The sequence below is a fragment of the Montipora foliosa genome, chromosome 4 (genome assembly GCF_036669935.1).
Source record: "Montipora foliosa isolate CH-2021 chromosome 4, ASM3666993v2, whole genome shotgun sequence".
NCBI classification, from domain to species: domain Eukaryota; kingdom Metazoa; phylum Cnidaria; class Anthozoa; order Scleractinia; family Acroporidae; genus Montipora; species Montipora foliosa.
In genome coordinates this window covers 26904902-26924774 of record NC_090872.1, presented here as the reverse complement: position 1 = coordinate 26924774, position 19873 = coordinate 26904902, and the positions used below count along the sequence as shown (strand labels likewise).

Here is a 19873-nt window from a genome sequence, read left to right as displayed (position 1 = left end):
AATTGTATGGTCTGCAACAGCAGAGCGTGGCCGACTTGTGTAAGAGCTTTGAAATGCTCGGACTTCCTGTCATGCAATCTTCTTTTTGTTTTGCCGATGTAGAAGGAATCACAGTCCCAACAACTGGCTTTGTATTTTTGATCTTTGAGAACGACTGAAACGATCTTTGTAGGGAAAAAAGACTTAACCCTGCAAGTGTTTTGAAAAATAACCCTAAGATTGACACAGCCATAAAACTTACTAATACAAGATTTAACACGTCGAGTAAGAGCTTCACTTTGAAAGCCCAAAAAAGGCAAGACAAGAATAATATCTTTCTTAGGAACAGTGGTGGCAGGTTCAGCAGACCTGTTCTTTTGTCTGTTCAAAACATCATTAATGTTATAACAAAGAACGCCTCTTGGGTAACCATTTTGAAGGAGAGTGTTCTTGAGATCGAAGAGAGTCGACTGTAACAAGGAAGAACTCGAACAGATGCGTAAGCAGCGATAGGTGAGGGTGCGGATTAAATTTATTTTATACTTTCTAGGAGTGAAAGAGTCCCACTTGGTGTAGAGGCCAGTGAAAGTTGTTTTGCGATGTACTGTTGTTGTGAAATTGTTGAGATTGCGCTTAATGCGGACATCAGACATCCTAACATCAAATTTACAATGGAACTTGAAGAAAACCAGGAGATTCCATTTTTAGATGTCTGCTGGTGCAGACCATACAATTTCTACCGGTCATAACATCAAATGGCACCATTTTGAAATCCTCGCAACTGGAAAGTCCGACATGCAATGTAAAATTAAAGAAACGCTATCAATCAGTGACTTAAAACCCTCTCTCAATGAAAACATTGGTAGTGAGAAGCTTTTTCTTTATTAATTTCTTCCGGAAGAATCGACTACCGGAAGTTACGATTTTGTTATCACACTTTTTAACTAGTCACGAGTTCCTCGCTCTAGTTTTTAAGATTCTGTGTAACAGTTTTAACCGTCACTTCTGATGATGTGTGCTGCAACATACGAAACGTCAAGTATAAAATGAAAATGTTTGTAGCCGCTGTTTGTTTTCTTTTCCTATATCAGTCCCTGTTTTTATCAGCTGTAAGTCAAGTCTGTAGGTAAGGGATTTAAGGTCCAAGTGTTTTTTTTTACTGAAGCAAAAGAAGCCAGATGAGATAAGACAACTTGAAGATCCGAAGTAGCTTCATAACGAGGGACAGGGGGTCTGCTTCGAAACACACCTTTCATAAACCTCGAGATTAGAGGTTGGCTTCCGAGTGTAAGACCGTGTTTGGGTTCAATTATGGCCGATATTGCTGACTTAGCTTATTGATGCCATCATACCTTAGGCCTCTTTCAAAAAGGGAGGCAACAGTAACAATTTGTCTGACTGAGGAAGAAGCAGTGGGTTGTCTACTAGATGGTTCAACAGAGGTGTGAACCAAGACTGTGTTGTCCAATAGGGTACGATCAGTGCTCCTGTCGCTTTGTCGTTCTCTATTTTCGTCAAGCATCGGGGAATCAAGCTAGACATAAGGCTCCCAGTTAACACAATGTGCATCAATAAATGTAGCCCTTGGGTCAGGTCGCCAGGCCACATAGTCCTTTAGTTTATAGTTAAGTCTTGATGCGAACATATCCATATGAAAGGGGCCCCAATGACTAAGAATGGATTGAAACACTTTGTTTGACAATGACCATTCAACTGGATCTTTGAATGCTCGTGAAGCTGTGTCAGCTTGGTTATTTTGAGACCCAGGAATCTGCCTAGCACTTAGCCAAATTTGTCAGCTATGCACTACTCCCAAATCTGGAGGGCCATGTCATTACAGGTCTCTGATTTTACACCAACCATGGCACTGATGTAGGTCATAGCAGTAGTATTATCAGACTGAACGCAGAGTGGGTATCGTGGGCATTTGTAAAGGGGGATTCTAGGTCAGGTCAGTTTGCGTCTCTTCGTTTTCAAGCTCCAGTTTGCTTGGCTAATAAGCACTTTTCTACCCAAATTAAGTGTGAGAAGAGAGTTTCGACTTTGGCGCGTGATATTTCCTTCAATTCTTTACATATCTCCTCACACGGTATTGGAGTGCATTCATCTGTGACTGTGATGATTTTCGTCCTTTGCTTGCGAAGATGACCATGACTTCAAATCACTCAGGGGTTGGGATGGGTACGTAGATGATTGATGAGGCCAATTTTAGCTCGGAAGAGTCTGTTACAGTGTGTACATAGAACGCTGGGGGCTGCGTCGGTCTGGGAGGCAAGGCTCTCATGATCTTTCCTCTTCTGGCGTTTCTGTTGGTTTTCAATCACTCTCCTCTTTTCGAAGGCAGCTACTCCGGAACTCACACGGGATCGCCAGCTGGCACGATCTCCCGCCGTCTCTTCTTAGGTGGAGTCAGGAATGTTGCAGCGCTTGAGGGATTCCTTCAGTGACTCTTTGTAGCGCTTCTTGGATCTGCCGCGTGAGCGCTTTCCTGTTTTTGGCTCTCTGTAGAACAGTCTCTTTGGGAGTCGACGATCACTCATAGGGAGAACGTGGCCAGACGACCGGAGCTGTGCTCACAGTAAGGTAGCATCTATGCCTTCCATCGCATCCCGGTGCAGAACGTAGCCTCAGTGTCAGGAACTCTGTCCTGCCATTTGACATGGAGCAAGGTTTTGAGGCATCTCAGATGAAAGGCATTTAACTGCTTGGCATGCCGGCTGTCCATGTCCATGTCTCGCATGCATAGAGCAAGGAAGGTAGGACTACTGCTCTATATACTTCCAGCTTGGTCTCAATGCGTAAACCACGAAGCTCCCAGACCTTATCTTTCAGCCTGCCAAAGGCAGTGTTGGCTCTAGCAATTCTATGGGTTGCTTCAGCGTCGATGTTGGCTGAGCTTGTTAGAGCGCTGTCAAGATAAGTGAGCTTCATCTGTGACTAAGATGTTGTTTTCGCAATAAAATAAGGGGCACGAGCTTCTGCAGCAGGCAATATTTTAATATTTAAAAATACCAAAAAACTAAAACTTTATTCAAATAATTCAATCTATTAGCTTTAATATGATACATAGTTTGACATTATACAAAAAAATGCGGCGCGACAATTTCATTTTCCGCGGACACCTCATTTTCCTTTACTAAGACCTTAATTTACAATAGTAAAGCTACAGTTGTACATTACAATTGTATCGTGACCCGGGCTACACGTGTGAATTCCGGTGTAGAAAAAGGACATTACTAAACCACGAAACAGCGCAACGAAGCACCAAAACACCATGTATGAACCGACAAAGGTTGGATTTGAGATTAAACATCGTTTTCGGCCTAATTAGGCCTAAAATGTTATTGCTCCTTATTCATTGAGATAAAGAGTAGGATTCACATTAAGACTAAGATTAGGAGCAATAACATTTTATGATCGATATTTGTATCGCTTCTCAACTCGTTTTCGAATGAAAAGGAACTTTTAATTTTAAAGTTAAAGAGTTATGAGTTGTCATATGTTGTTCATTATTTTAGAAGACACGTGGAGACACTGATCTAATCATTACTAGAGGCGCCTCTGACACCGTTGACCACTTGATTTTGCTACAAACGCTTCGATCCAAACCTGGAACGTAGATCCCAAAAAATCTGCATAAAGCATACTCTTTTTTTAATTTTTAATTTTATTTTTATTTAATTCAATATTTATCCAGGGGCATCCAGTTTAGCAGAGCTAGTTTAAATGGAGCCCTGACAAAGCACAAAACAAAGACATAAAACATTAAAAACTAGACGAATAATTAAGTTATAAATGCAGCATGTACCGCAGGTGTTACTGTTTAAGATGGCGCTTTAGTTTGATTTTAAATTCGCTGAACGTCTCTACTTGCCTAATGTTTCTCGGAATGGTGTTGTAAGTTCGAACGCCGTTTATTCTGAAGCTCCCCTGATACTTAGCAGTTTTTGCAAAGGGAGAGCGCAGCAAATCACGGCTTCTGATGTTATAGCCATGGAAAAAGTGCGCGTGCCTAAACTCTGAAAGTAAGTACGAAGGCGCTATTCGGTGAAGACATTTATGGTTTAAAAGGCATTTGAGATAACTTCTGCGCGCTTGTAGGTTGGGCCAGCCAAGTGATGATTTTAACTCCTCAGCTGCGATTGATCCCCCTTCAATGATACATGCGGCACGTCTATTTAGCTTATCTAGGCAATCTTTGCTCCCAGCCCAGCAACTGTCCCAGACAGGCGAACAGTAATCGAATAATGGCAAGACTATAGTATTCTAGAGCATTTCGCAGTCATTTGATTAAAATGGGGTGTTTTTTCAAGGTAAATGCCACGGTGCACTTTTGTTTACTATCTACCTATGTGATATAGAGGATATTACGTAGCCGCGCGGGGATACGAATTTTATCTTCGAATGAGAGATACTTTCAGCACGAGAAGATAAAATTTGTATCCCCAAGCGGTCATGTAATGTTCTGTTTATTATATAGATATTGATGAAATGTCTAGATTTAAAACAACTTGTTTTTTTTCATTTTCAAAATGATGAAAAAGTGGTCACCAACCGCTAAAACACGCATATTGTGTAACATGAAACAAGATATGAATGTTATGAAAAGCAAATCATGATAATTTAAAATTTTGCAATAAAAATTTTAATGTAGTAGAGAGGCATTATACTGAAGCACAAAAGTATCTTACAATGAAGACGAAGCTCGCATTTTATTGGCTAATCGTGTTCGTTACCATGTCGACACCTATATCCTCACCGCTGAAAGATAAAAATGATACGTTCAGTGCGCGCGGTGAAGATATGATTTTTTAGTAAAAGGAGAAATCCTGGTATTTCATCAGTATCTATATAATAATTAGTTTTCTAATCTGGAGTTCACATGCTTACGCCGATGACACGCAATTGTACCTGTCATTTAGTCCTAACGTTAGCATTGTCGAGGAGGCCGCAGTTTTTGCCGTCGAAAACTACATTCGAGAAGTGTCAGGATCGGAGCCGGTAAGATGTGAAACCACCGAGGGTTCTTCTATGCAATTTATCGGGTATCTGATGCCACAGCACGAGCAAAATGACTGCACAATGTTATTCACAAGGCATGAAGCAACAAAATTGTGTCGGGAAATTTCGATATTTAAAATGTTTTCCCGTGGCGTCCATTTACACAACAGGTCTCCCATAGTTTTAGCTACTCCAACATTAGATGCGGATATCTAGACAACCAATCAAAATATCGAAAAAGCCTGACACACTCTCGTTGATTGATGGCTTGTGAATAACACTGTGAAGTCATTTTGCTCGTGCCGCGGCATACGATACCCGATAAATTCGATAAAAGAACCCTCGGTGGTTTCACCTCCTACCGGCTCCTGACAATTACTAAAAGGGTAACTCGGTTAAACGATATTTTTTATGGTAAACTACACTTATTAAGACTACCACTGATGATAACCGTACGGTCGAAAATGTTATTGTTCTTAAAGATTTTTAGTAACTTTTAGCCTTTTTTATAATCATCTCAAAAATCAGCCATTATGACAAAAACAAAATAGGCTGGTTGTACGTCTGTGAGGATATATATTTTTTGTTTGACCAATATTTCGTCAGGCGCGGCCTGACTTCTTCAGGGAGTTTCATAATTATTTTTTTTTGCATAATTATTTTGTTTTTGTCCATAATGTTCACTTAGTAAAATATATTCTATATACAAGGCTAAAAGTTAAAAGATTAAAATATTCAAACCAAACGTTTTCGGCTGTTTGCCATCATCAGGGTTGAAATGGGTGACCGTCCGCGCGTACATTTATATCTCATGTAATTCCCAAAGGGAAAAGTTTGGAGACATAAGAAATGACTTGTTTGTTCAAACTGGGGCGGAATTGTTGGATCATTAGCCCCTCGAGGATCCTACGCTCTGTGCCGAGGAGAGAACACGCCAAGTGAAAGCATGTGATGGGTTTTCCCGCAGGAGTTTTGCAGGTTCAGAAGTGTGAGCAGGATTTGAATGCTCTGCAATTGGTACTGCTAGGTTTCGTACAGTCTCGCCAATAGGGAACTTAAGCAACGACAACGGCGACGGCAACGAGAACGTCACAAATTTGCATATTTAGTAGGCAAAAACAATAGCTTTGCACGCCCTGCACGTGTGTTTTTCACTTTTGTCCATTTCATTGCCGTCATCGGCAAAACTACAACGTGAAATAGCCAAATTTTAGGTTTTATAGAAAACGTCATTACTTGAGGATAAATTTTCATTTTCTGCCCTAAATTGAGCGCCGTTCCTACCGGCGTCATTTTTGAGGAACTACCACACCCCCGTCATATTAAAAAAGTTGAAATATTAACGAAGCGATTACAATAACGCGAATTTTTATTTTGAGATGACGTTCTCGTTGCCGTCTCCGTTGTCGTTGCTTAAGCTCCCTAATGTAATCAACGCCACAAGAACAATCACCTTTGTAAACAACTTTGGATCTGTAAGTGTTTTTGTCTTTGTTGTTAAAGAGGGTTTTGATTTGTCTTGTTTGCCACAGGATTATAAAAATAAAATTGAAATTAGTGAACTTGTTGAAATTTTCAATAAACGTCTTACTGAGTTTTTCGTTTTTACTGCAAAAAGGGAGCTTAATGAAAACTTTCTTTCGTTCTTCGAAGAGAAAATTCGGAATGATGTTGTCATCTTGGGGCGAGTGGTTTAGAAAGTTGTTGATTGTATGCGAAAAAAAACGTTTCGGATAACCTGCATTGATGAAAGAAGTTTCTAGAGTTTTTAAGTCCTTGTGAAAATCGGTAGAGATGCGTTTGGCTCTGTGAAGTGCGCTAGTGATGCAATTCCTTTTCCACTTGGTAGGGACCTCAGATTTCCAATGTGTTGGTAATTTTTTTTAACTTTTAGCCTTGTATATAGAATATATTTTGTTTTTAGTCTAAATATTATTTGCTGATCAGATCTCGGAAGATCCGGCAATTGTTTTTTGTTCAGCCGGTCCTTGCATAAAAAACTGTCTACATTTATTAGGCTTTCTTCTGATGTATAGCTTGTAAGGATTTTATTAAAACTAAGGCGCGTACGAAATTTTTCCCAAAGGACACCCGCCAAGGTGGGAAGTAACTTTAACTGGTAACCCAGGGACCTCATTTGTCTACTTTTGGCGGGAATTTTGTTATTGATCCGTTCCGAGTTTTGTCGATCCCATCCGATCCGATACGATCCGATCCGATCCTGGTTTTGCCAACGTGCTCATTGAAATTACAAATGTAACCATACCAAGCAGAGCATGACTCAAGTAGTTCTGTACGGGTCCGCAAATGATCCCAGAACCACAAACGATTCCCAAACTGTACCGCAAATGATACCAGGACCGCAAATGATCCACATATTATATTGGACCGCAAATGATCCCGGAACGCAAATTATCCCCATTTTGGACGGCATATGATCCCGAAAAAAAAGTAACGAATGGCATGGAGGGTGGAATGGTCTGGATAGAGAATTAATGTGAAGAGCTCTTATTTTAATTTATTAAAACCACCTTAAATCATGGCTCACAACAGGTTTCTGCCTCGGTATAGATTTCCAGAAAGACTGCATTTTGTTTCTTACCACGCTGTTATAAATTTGCCACATTTAATTATCGGATACAATCATCAAAAACTAACTTGGACGCAATTCTAAACTGATTGTGACCAGGGGCCCGTTTCTCGAACAAACAGTCGGGATATTCGAACAAATCTGGCAAACAAACGCAGGGTACGAGAAACGAGTCCCTGGTCACAATCAGTTAAAACTGCGTCCAAGTTAGTTGTTTGATGATTGTATCCGATAATTAAATGTGGCAAATTTATAACAGCGTGGTAAGAAACAAAATGCAGTCTGAAAAACTATAATGAGGCAGAACCTGTTGTGAGCACTCTTCACATTAATTTTCTATGCCGACCATTCCACCCTCCATGCCATTCCTTACTTCATTTTTTTTTCAGGGTCATTTGCGGCCCAAAATGGAGATCATTTGCGTTCCGGGATCATTTGCGGTACAGTTTGGGGATCGTTTGCGGTTCTGAGATCATTTGCGGTCCTGGGATCATTTCAACCTCGTCCCCAGGATCTCTGTGCATGGGGTCCTTGGGAACGAGGTTGGGATCATTTGCGGACCCGCACAGTTCTGCTTATTAATTTTTTGCCAAAGGGTTTCAAAATTATGAGGCAAAACTTCCCCCATTATTGAATACTCATTTTGTGAAGTCACAGGGCAAGTGATATCACTTGTCAAGCACTGTCACAAATGTCACAAATGGCATTCGTTTAACCCAGTCACATGAAAAACGTGATCAATCTATTGAACAATAAACTTTGTTTAATTCATTAAAAATAGGAGTTTCTAAATTCCCTGCGGGGGTCCTTTGTAGTGGCTCAGCCACGCCCTTAATTAGCCTGAGAAGGAGTAATCTTTCTCAAAAAACGATATACAGTCAAGGGTAATCTTGCTCTTAAATATGGCACGCGGATATACTTCATCATATTAGCAGGTATGTGGAAACATTTAATCACCAGAGGAATGCTGGGCTTTGTCGCTAATTCCTTTATTAGTACAACCCTAAATAAAGCATTACATTTTAATAATTCGCTATTGTAATGCACTAAGCGTGTTGAGGCAGCGACCTCGAAAATTGTCAGGTAGAAATCGAATTTTCTGCATTCGTAGCATAATCTTTCCATGGAAATCGCCAATATTCGACTGTCTGTCATCTTTGCATCATTGATGTTATTTCAGTCGGGAATTGATTGTTTGCACAGAAGTCCAGTCAAAATATCTTCAAGCTGCATTCTTCTTTTCGCAATGAAACTGAATTTATGATATGGGCTGAGAACATCTCAAGAGGTTATGAGCCAATTTCTAACTTTCTTAAGTTAAAGCAGGCATTCATTGAAGCATGAACACAACTCAGTACCAAATACTCCTCACGGGCGTCATCTAGCAGTCTACGCAAAAACATATTTCAAATACGGCCGGGCGCTAGATACCAATTCAGTGAAATGCAAGCACGTAAGGGGACCAAACAACGATGAACACTAATTCTCAGGACCTTGTTCGGCAATATTCGCCATGGAAATGAACATTTGACATTTCACCTCAGTGCCGTCTTCTACCCAATTAGTATGATCTGTACTTAACTTGATAAAATAAGTTCTCATCATGAGTTAGACCTTAAGAACCCATTTCCAGATGCCAATTGGAATCATTTAGTTTCTGCTGCAACTGTTGTTTAATTGTACGGGCTCTGTACTAAAGTACGTCTCCCAAATACCAGCTTATTGAAAACTACGATTATTATTCCGCCTCCACTGAACATCTCGTCTTTTGCATCGTGCTTCTGAGATATCTGCTGGGAAGCCAAGTCACACTCAATTCATTACCATGGATACCCTTTAATCCGTGGTTGCAGTGTTTTCAGTGTTTTGCTTTCCTAAGAAGAGAATCATCATAACCAATGAACTTGTGCTACCGGAAAATGTAGCGGAAGGCATTGTCAAAATTTGTTAGCCATAAGAAACTTGTAATCAAGGTTATAACACGCGCCGTGCAGAGCCTGAATAGGCTTGACAGCTGTATCCTATGGCCAACCAACAAGCTGGAAACAAACACTCAGCTCCACTAAAGGGTACCCCGTTTGGGACTTTGGAAAGCATAAAGCAGGGCAAGGAAATCTCTCCATCAAAGTCTGCGGATCAATTGCTAATAACATCCCCTAGCCTCGCTACAACAAAAAATATTGGACAAAAGATTCCGGCGCTCGAAAAAAACACTGGATGTAACCTTCAATGTAAACCCTATTTAAAAAAGAACAAGAACTGTACTTTTCTCGATTTTGAAAAGCTACAAGAGTTTCTCCATTTATTTTGTTTACCTCGTTCCTGTTACCCTGCTCTTCATAATTGTGATTCATCAGTGCAGGGCATGAAGAAATGTTTCTGCCAAATATATCTGAACTGTGTATGTGAAATAATTCGATATTGAAATGGTCATGGCAGAGACTGAGGCATGTAACTTAAAAAGTTAAAAACGAAGCCTGACAAAAGGAAACAACCAGGTTTGAACGAAACTTAAACCCACGGCCGATGAATATATCTTGGGCTCTATGCCGCTATTCAAATTGAGCTATTGCGAGCGAACGTTTAAATTAAAGATCTTTGACTAAACCAACCCTTTCTTGTGGGACCTCAGGACAAATATATATATTTATGGGTTAATTTTTCGTTTTTTTTCAACTGGAAATAAGAGAAAAAACATGGGTGAGGTGAACGGGTAAGCAATAATTCAATTAATTGTAAGCCATCCTTTCGGACTCCTAACGCATATTTATTTATATTTAGTTTAGAGCCTTCGAACGTTCAATTCAACTTTTAATTCTCTTAGGTGTACTGTCTCGTTCACTGGTTGCAAAAGGAGCAATGAACAACGCATGGTAGTAAAATATCGGTGCCAACTGCTGGCTTCGAAGATTTTTTTCGAGTTTAACATATTAAGTTACTTCTTGTTTCTTCTTGAGTACAACATCTTTCGATTTCGTTGTATCATGTCACCCGTAACAGCAAAGTTGTCGAACTAAAAGTGAATTTCTGTCATCTATTGTATCACTGCATGGAAAATACAGTCGAAGGACTGATCTCGATTATATACAATGAAATGACAAATTCTCCGCTTAACAAGCCGGTAGCAAAGTTAAGACATTTAACTACGTGTCTGGGAATGGATTCAGACTTGAACATCAAGGAACAGACAAATGGGTGTTATATATGTAGAAATTCGTTGGGATTTTTTTGGAAACCTCCTCAGATTACTGATATTTACAGATAGAATCACTCATATCTCTTTTCGTTCCTTAAGTAACAGTTACCGTTAACACATAACCTTGGAATATAGATGAGAATTCACATTGAGTCATGAAAAGAAATCCAATTCAAGCCGTGCAGGGTTAACTTCATTTCCCAAAAACATCTTTGTATCCAAACTCCATGCACACAACATAACTTTCAGAGTTCTTCTTTCCCAATCATTCTCCTTCTCCCTTTTCATTTCTTTTTATTTAATGAGCGTTCTTAGATACCTTCTCTAAGTTATAAACGAATACGAAAATGCATTGCGTACGAGGTCTCCGTACAAATTACGCGCAAACATTCGTGTAAGACCTAACTCCACACAGCAAAGAATTCCGTTTGGCAAATATAAATTTATTTGCTATGGTTGGGAGAGATTTGTTTACTATGACATCAAGAAATTTATCATATGGGCTGAGAACATCTCAAGAGGTTATGAGCCAATTTCTAACTTTCTTAAGTTAAAGCAGGCATTCATTGAAGCATAAACACAACTCAGTACCAAATACTCGTCACGGGCGTCATCTAGCAGTCTACGCAAAAACATATTTCAAACACGGCCGGGCGCTAGATACCAATTCAGTGAAATGCAAGCACGCAAGGGGACCAAACAACGATGAACACTAATTCTCAGGACCTTGTTCGGCAATATTCGCCATGGAAATGAACATTTGACATTTCACCTCAATGCCGTCTTCTACCCAATTAGTATGATCTGTACTTAACTTGATAAAATAAGTTTTCATCATGACGTTAAGAACCCATTTCCAGATGCCAATTGGAATCATTTAGTTTCTGCTGCAACTGTTGTTTAATTGTACGGGCTCTGTACTAAAGTACGTCTACCAAATACCAGCTTAATGAAAACTACGATTATTATTCCGCCTCCACTGAACATGTTGTCTTTTGCATCGTGCTTCGGTGATATCTGCTGGGAAGCCAAGTCACACTCAATTCAGTGCCATGGATACCCTTTAATCCGTGGTTGCAGTGTTTTCAGTGTTTTGCTTTCCTAGTAAGAGAATCATCATAACCAATGAACTTGTGCTACCGGAAAATGTAGCGGAAGGCATTGTCAAAATTTGTTAGCCATCAGAAACTTGTAATCAAGGTTATAACACGCGTCGTGCAGAGCCTGAATAGCCTTGACAGCTGTATCCTATGGCCAACCAACAAGCTGGAAACAAACACTCAGCTCCACTAAAGGGTACCCCGTTTGGGACTTTGGAAAGCATAAAGCAGGGCAAGGAAATCTCTCCATCAAAGTCTGCGTATCAATTGCTAATAACATCCCCTAGCCTCGCTACAACAAAAAATATTGGACAAAAGATTCCGGCGCTCGAAAAAAACACTGGATGTAACCTTCAATGTAAACCCTATTTAAAAAAGAACAAGAACTGTACTTTTCTCGATTTTGAAAAGCTACAAGAGTTTCTCCATTTATTTTGTTTACCTCGTTCCTGTTAATGAGCGTTCTTAGATACCTTCTCTAAGTTATAAACGAATACGAAAATGCATTGCGTACGAGGTCTCCGTACAAATTACGCACAAACATTCGTGTAAGACCTAACTCCACACAGCAAAGAATTCCGTTTGGCAAATATAAATTTATTTGCTATGGTTGGGAGAGATTTGTTTACTATGACATCAAGAAACAGTAATTGTTGATTCAAGTTTGCAACCCATCAACTGGTTTCCGGCTCTATGCGACGATTAGGGAGCTAGAAAGAGATCCAATTTTAAATCAGGAGCATTTTATTGGGCCACAAAACGTTCCTTTGAAAATAATCATTTTATAACGTTTTCGAGGCTCGCAGGAAGCAACTTGACTTAAGCTTAATTAGCTGGCAGGAGGATTTTCATGTAACTGCTAAGTAATGTTACGTTCTTCGCCTTGGTATGATACGACAGTGTATCTTGTATTTCAAATTTCTGAACAACAGCTCTACCCAGTTCAATTTCTAAGTATCTTTTTCAGTAAACCGGATGATATCCAGGGTATTAAATGTCCACGTTATATATCTGGGAATCAATTGTTACAATTTATAAATTTTGCGTGAAGTTGAACCATGTTAGAGACTTATTGACCGACCTATACTGTTTAAACTAGTTGCATATCTTGATTAAAAATGGTTACCATTGGTATCATCTAAAACTCAAATTAATTTCTTCTATCCAAAACCAAACAACTCAAAGCTGCGCATCTTAAAACCAGATCAGCAAGGCTCTCTTCCCAAAGCAATAAGAACATTTTCTTATAGTAAATCAGTCTGACAAATACGTCGTCTTCTCCGTCTGACAATGTTTAGGGCGAGTAGCTGATCATTTGAATTGATTACTATGAATTGTGAACAATTATTCGAATATGTCTATGAGATACAGTAAAATCCATCCCTTCATCAACAATTTGTTGTTTAATAGCTTGAAAATTGTGTTATGGCAGTTAAATCCAAAGGCAAAGGAAGAAATATTTAATTAAGTACCGCTTTAATAGTGTTCATAGTGTACATGCTTTTCATGCTTGGTTCGATGTAAATATTCCAGCAGCGAAGGTAAGTATGATCTTAGGAAGCAAATAATCGATACGGAGAATAAACTACACCTCTTCCATGTTATGTTTGCAATTAAATCTTCGCTACTTTTAATAAAATCACTGCCTCAAAGTCTGCGGATCAATTGCTAACAATCCCTAGCTTCGCTACTACAAAAAAAAATTCAACAAAAGATTCCACCCCTCAAAGAAATCACTGGATGTAATTCTTACTTAAAGCCATATTTCCCTATGAACATCCTTTAAAGAACTCTGACGAGTACTGACATTCGCCTTTGACTCCTGTCGCATTCTCCCATTTCCCGAGTTCGCATATTCTTCGTGAGCAAAATTGCAGCTGGGAAACTGGTGTGTAAAATAGGGTATCATTGAGTTAGTGCTTCGCAAATCGACTAATAAGGACAATCCTTGGATAACATTGTCGACATTTCCATTGAAATTCGTTTTTGTTGTACCAATGAGTGTGTTAACCTTCAATGTAAACCCTATTAAAAAAAAAAAACAAGAATTGCACTTTTCTCCATTTTGAAAGCTTACAAGAGTAGCTCCGTTAAGTTCTTTACCTCCTTCGTGTTACTCTGGTCTTCAGAATTGTGATTCATCAGTGCATGGCATAAAGAGATATTTCGGCCAAAAATCTGAACTGCGGTTGCGAAATGTTACGATAATAAAATAGTAATTGCAGTGACTTAAGCATGTAACTTAAAGAATTAAAACGAAGTCTGACGAAAGGAAGCATCCATGTTTGAACGAAACTCGAACGAAGATTTGGTTGGACTCTGGCATATCAAGTTATTTATCGTTTCTTCTTGAGTACCACATCTTTCGATTTAGTTGTATCATGTCACCCGTAAGAGCGAAGTTGTCGAAGGAAAAGTGAATTTCTCTCATCTATTGTATCACCGCATGGTAATACAGTCGAAGGACTGATTTCGATTAGATACGTTGAAATGACAAATTCTCCGCTTAATAAGCTCGTAGCAAAGTAAAGACATTTAACTACGTATCTGAAAATAGATTCAGACTTGCAGATCATGGAGCACACAAATGGGTGTTATATGTATAGAAATTCGTTGGGATTTTTTGGAAACCTCCTCAGATGACTGATATTTACAGATAGAATCACTCATATCTGTTTTCGTTCCTTTCGTTCCTTTCGTTCGTTTCGTTCGTTTCGTTCCTTCGTTCGGGCAAAAAATGAGCTAAAGTTACCGTTAACAAATGACCTTGGAATATAGATGAGAATTCACATCGAGTCATGAAAAGAATTCAAGCCGTGCATGGTTGACTTCATTTCTCGACAACATCTTTGTAACCAAATTCCATGCACACTACATAACTTTCAAAGTTCTTCTTTCCCAATCTCCTTCTCGCTTTTCGTTTCTTTTTCTCTATTGAGCGTTCTTGGAGACCTTCTGTAAGTTACAGACGAATAACAAAATGCATTGCGTATAAAGTCACCATGAGACAATCAGTTAAGACAGATTTTCCGTGCAAATTACGTACAAAGATTCGTGTAAGACCTAACTCCATACAGCAAAGAATTCCGTTTGGCAAATATATATGGTTGGGAGAGATTCGTTTACTATGACATCAAGAAACAGTAACTGTTGATTCACGTTTGCAACCCATCAACTGGTTTCCGGTTCTTTGCGACGATTAGTGAGCAAGAAAGAGATCCAATTTTAAATCAGGAGCAGTTTATTGGGCCCCAAGACGTTGCTTTGAAAATATTCATTTTGTAACCTTTTCGAGGTTCGCAGGTAGCAACTTGACTTAAGCTTAAGTAGCTGGGAGAAGGATTTTCGTGTAACTGCAAGGTAATCTTACGTTCCTCGCCTTGGTATGACCCGATTGTGTATCTTGTACTTCAAATTTCTGAGCAACGGCTCTACTCATTTCAATTTTTAAGTTTCTTTTTCAGTAAACCTGATGATATCCAGGGTATTAAATGTCCACGTTATATATCTGGGAATCTATTGTAACAATTTATAAATTTTATGTGAAGTTGAACCATGTTAGAGACTTATTCACCGACCTATACTGTTCGAACTTGTTGCATATCTTGATAAAAAATGGCTACCATTGATATCTTATCTGAAACTCAAATTAATTTCTTCTATCCAAAACCAAACAACTCAAAGTTGCGCATCTTAAAGCCAGACCAGCAACTCTCTTCCCAAAGCAATAAGAACATTTTCTGATAGTAAATAATTCTGACAAATGCGTCGTGTTCTCCGTTTGACAATGTTAGGGCGAGTAGCTGATCATTTGAATTAATGACTATAAATTATGAGCAATTGAATATGTCTATGAGATACAGTAAAATCCATCCCTTCATCAACAATTTGTTGGATTCACTGAATGTTCAGTAGCTTGAAAATTGTGTTATGGCAGTTAAATCCAAGGACAAACAAGGAATATTTAATCAAGTACTCCTTTAATAGTGTTAATTGCAAAGGACTTATAAGGCTACAAGAAGGAAGCTTCCTTGTAGATTTTTCCACTGAGATTCGCCTTTGATTCGCCTCTTTCGTTTCTCAAGATGCCATGTTCTTCGCGCACAAAACGGCGGCTTGGAAACTGGTGTGTGAAATAGTGTATCAAAATCGTCTAATAAGAACAATCCTTGGATAACATTGCCGACATCCCCATTGAAATTCGTTTTTGGTTGTACCGGTTAACCTTCAATGTAAACCCTATTAAAAAAGAACAAGAACTGCAATTTTCTCTATTTTGAAATCTTACAGCTCCAGGAGTTTGTGCGTTAATTACTTTACCTTTACTATAGATTGTTTTAATTGTGATAAAACCTTCGAGAGAATTTCACCCAAAAGCATGTCCAGCAATAATTAGGTACAAAAATAATGTATGTCCATTTGCATTTGTCTTGTGGTCAATTATTCTAGTGCTTATACCGCGTAGAGAATCGGCAGCGGATTCGTATCCACACACACTAATCAAATTAAGTCAATTGATAAATTCTGCTCCCGCCGGACAAGAATGCGAGGAATTATCATGCAAGCGTTCGTTCAAACTGTTGCACTTTCTTTGCAAACTGACAGGTATGGCCGGCCAGTTCTGACAAAAGGAAAGCGCTCTTAGTCTTCCGATTTTTCTGCGAAAACAAAATGTCTGTCACAGCTAGACACAAGTTTGAACAAGAGCCGAACGACCTTATATTTAACCTTTCCCTGAAGCACCAAACCGTAATAAAAAAGTGATTTCCTCTAGATTGCTAATTTCGTTAACTAGATTGCATTTCTGTGGTTTAAACATTGCTGCAATGCCAGATAACGGTTTAGTTTACTGTTCCTTGAAATCGCAAAGAAAAATGGCATTAAATTGCAACCCAAGAAAAATGTACTAAGATGGTGCGCCACACATTGAAAGGGATATTTTTCAGGAAGGCAAAACGAATGTTCTCATCTATGCTAATCAGTGTTCGGTGATAATAAATGTACACATACACTGATTAAAATAACTGAAAGCTAACCATTTACTGATTAAAATCGGTGCTTCGACCGATTAAGTAAAAGCTAAGCATTCATAAACTGGTGTTTACACCCCATTACTGAAGATCTTCACCACCACAACTCAACTGAGACGACTATTTGAACATGGGCTATAATAACTGAAAGCCGACCTTTGGTCCTTCGGTGTTCGGCAGATACCTCTGTCCGTGCAACAAAACATGTTTTTTCGCAGTTTGTGTGACGGAAAGGTCAACGTTTGAATCTCTGAATGAACTTAGGTCTCGACAGAAACCTATTAGCTCTTAGTCTCTTACTCTAACGCATCATATCGGGATGGGAACTCTACCTTTTTCCAATGATTTACTTTTCAAATTTAGCCTAACCTCTATCCTAGACATCAATATACATACACACATACATATTTGTGCACAGTCGTGAGAACCAAATCGAAAGCAAAACTAAAAGAGACAATACTTACGTAACTGGTGGATGCTTGCAACAAACCAAAATGCAGCTGGTGCCTTCGTATAAATAAGACTTCTAAAGAACAGGGACCCAAAATTGCAAGGTCTTCCACATAATTCCACATAGTGGATTGTCACTATTGTGTTGTCGCATCCTATTCGGCAAAATCTTCAATCTTTTGTCAATTATACCAAGTTTGCACAGTGGACAATGCACCATGAGCGGATCGATATTCACGTAGATAAACATGCCATATGGACGATTGTCGTCTAAGGTGTCAACAATCAAAAATCACGCTATCATATTCCGCTACCTCCAGTTGAGAAATTTTAATTTCATAACATACGTGATAGCGCAAAGTCACAGGAATCTGGGATCTTTCCATTTTTTCCCAGTTATTGTGTTCGACAAAATAGAGAACGCAATGATCTCGTGGTTGTCCTGGGAGTGGCTGAATACAAGCGAAGGCGGATAGTCGGAAAGGCAGACTAATGGATGACCTCATGTTTTTGTTGTGCAAAGGATTCTGCCTCGTGTGTTGTTTTGCTGTGCCAGTTTCCTCTTCGGTGACCGCGGTTGTAGGCGCACTGCGTCTTTAAATCGGGATTAAGGCATGCTAAATCACGCTTTAGCTAAAGTTCGTGTGCGACCACAAAACAAGTATATTTCGAGATCTCGGTCGACCGCGATGTAATTGAGACCAAACGTGGCAGACCTCAAAGAGCTAAAATTGAAAGGAAAGCCTTGTCTCGAGCTCTATCTAAAGGTTATTTGGCGAGCCAATCATTTGCGAGCTTAAAATTACTGCCTTCTGTTTACTGTTGGCGTTAGCAAATTGGCGAAAAGAAATCGAAACCTGAGCGGAGGTAAGCAAACAAACTTGAAATTTTAGAACTACCCTGGGTGCCAGAGGAAATTTTTGTTTCCAAGGCCCGAGAAAACGCTACGCAAAACGAAGGCAACCACAGAGGACTGCCGCAAAATACCTCTGGTGGCACGCGCCCGGAGCCTCATTCCAAGCGGGAAATAAGTTTAAATCTAGTTCACTGATTGGGCATTATATTTGAGGGAGTTTCAGATTTAGAGTTCAGATTTATTTCTTTTGCCAAGAGTAACAATATATATTTATACCAAATAGGGTAACCAATTAAGTTTATAGTATGGTGTGAAGATGAAGAGCGCTCAATGCCATTATAAGTAGAGCAAAACAAAATAAAGACATATGGCAAAGATCAGCTGTCGCTACTCCGAGTTTCACGCCGGTTGGCGATCTTCAGGCAACTGACAGGTCAAATTTGTTATAAGCTCATATAAACAAAGGAGACATCTCAAATAATGGTGTTACATTACTTGACGACATTTACTAAACATTTCAGAGTAGATAGCAGATCCAGAGGAAGTGAGTTCAAGATCAAGTTTTGATGAGTAGTATTCTTGAGGAATATGAATTGTTTGTGGGTACTGTTGAGTAGAGGGGGTGGGCATAAGGGGGGTTAGAGGTGGGCAGGAAAGGTGGGGTAGGATAGAAGTACTAGGGAGTATCATGGATGGGTGGGTGAGAAGAAGGGAGGAAAAGATGTCTAGTTCTTTCTGAAACCCCCAGAAAACCGAACCCCTGTTATTTTAACTACACCCCCGAAAAAAGAAAAATCCCTTTCTTAGACAGTTGATTTAAAAAAATCAGTTTAAGAAATTTAAACTGGTTTGAAAAAAAATGAACTTAACCGGTTTGAAAAAAATTCAAACTAAAAACAAAATTAAGCCACAGCATATAGTTGACAGGGCTTTGCAGAAATCGAATGCCTACAACTATGAAATGACCCGGAACGGTCAACCCATCTTTTATGTAGTGGGTTAAGTGCGAGAAAAAGGTCTCAGTTTGAGCCTTAAGGTTTCAAGGAGTCCTCCATGCATGGACTAGTAAAATGTAGTCTTCCGTTAAACATGAGTGAAATCTGCAAGTGGCATTGTTGAGGCTAGGGGAGGTTAAAGTTTGTCCTTGCTGGAATCATAGCTATGATAAGCAGGAATATGAGTTCTGCCAAAGTGCTAAGTTGTCCCATTATACGAAGGTACCTTTTTGTAAATCCAGTCCATGTGTAGTTAAAGGAATAATATTAACATTAATTACACACACACAAAAAGCACTTATTCCTGGCAATGAAGCTCAAAAAGAAACCTTAGGGGCCTTATTACTATGAGCTTCCTTCCTTTTTTTTTTTTTTTTTTTTTTTAATTTTTAATTTACATCACTGACTTACATTACTTACATATAAGCATATAAATACATGATTACATTGCTACTATACAGTAATTACTTAACAATACAGATCTATAATACAGCGTAGCCAAAATAACATAAGTAGTCCTGCATACTCACGCACAGCCACACCCACACCCACACCCACACGCATTACGCACTTCTGATTATCCGTCTAAAACACCAAAAGAGTCCCCGAAGAGTTAACGCTAAAAGCTACTAAAAGCTACTCTTCCTTCCTTACTTACACATTAAATACATGAGCG

At 39.2% G+C, this 19873-nt stretch overlaps 1 protein-coding gene and 1 long non-coding RNA gene across 7 annotated transcripts in view; one reads left to right on the top strand and one right to left on the bottom strand.

Annotated features, from left to right (window-relative positions):
* Positions 1-8325: 8325 nt before the first annotated feature.
* Positions 8326-19873, top strand: part of LOC138000470 (uncharacterized) — a 70855-nt gene continuing 59307 nt past the window's right edge. For all 5 annotated transcript variants that reach the window (XM_068846916.1, XM_068846918.1, XM_068846914.1 and 2 more), the window contains exon 1: positions 8326-8505. The gene's annotated coding sequence lies outside the window, so the exon portion shown is untranslated. The remainder of the gene's footprint in view (positions 8506-19873) is intronic.
* Positions 13251-18559, bottom strand: LOC138000471 (uncharacterized). 2 transcript variants are annotated; one of them, XR_011123133.1, is made up of 3 exons: positions 17361-18526; positions 13970-16105; positions 13251-13891 (listed from the first exon to the last, which is right to left on the bottom strand). It is a non-coding gene; the product is annotated as an uncharacterized lncRNA (long non-coding RNA). The 2 variants fall into 2 exon arrangements; XR_011123132.1 differs by having other exon boundaries at positions 13251-16105; positions 17361-18559.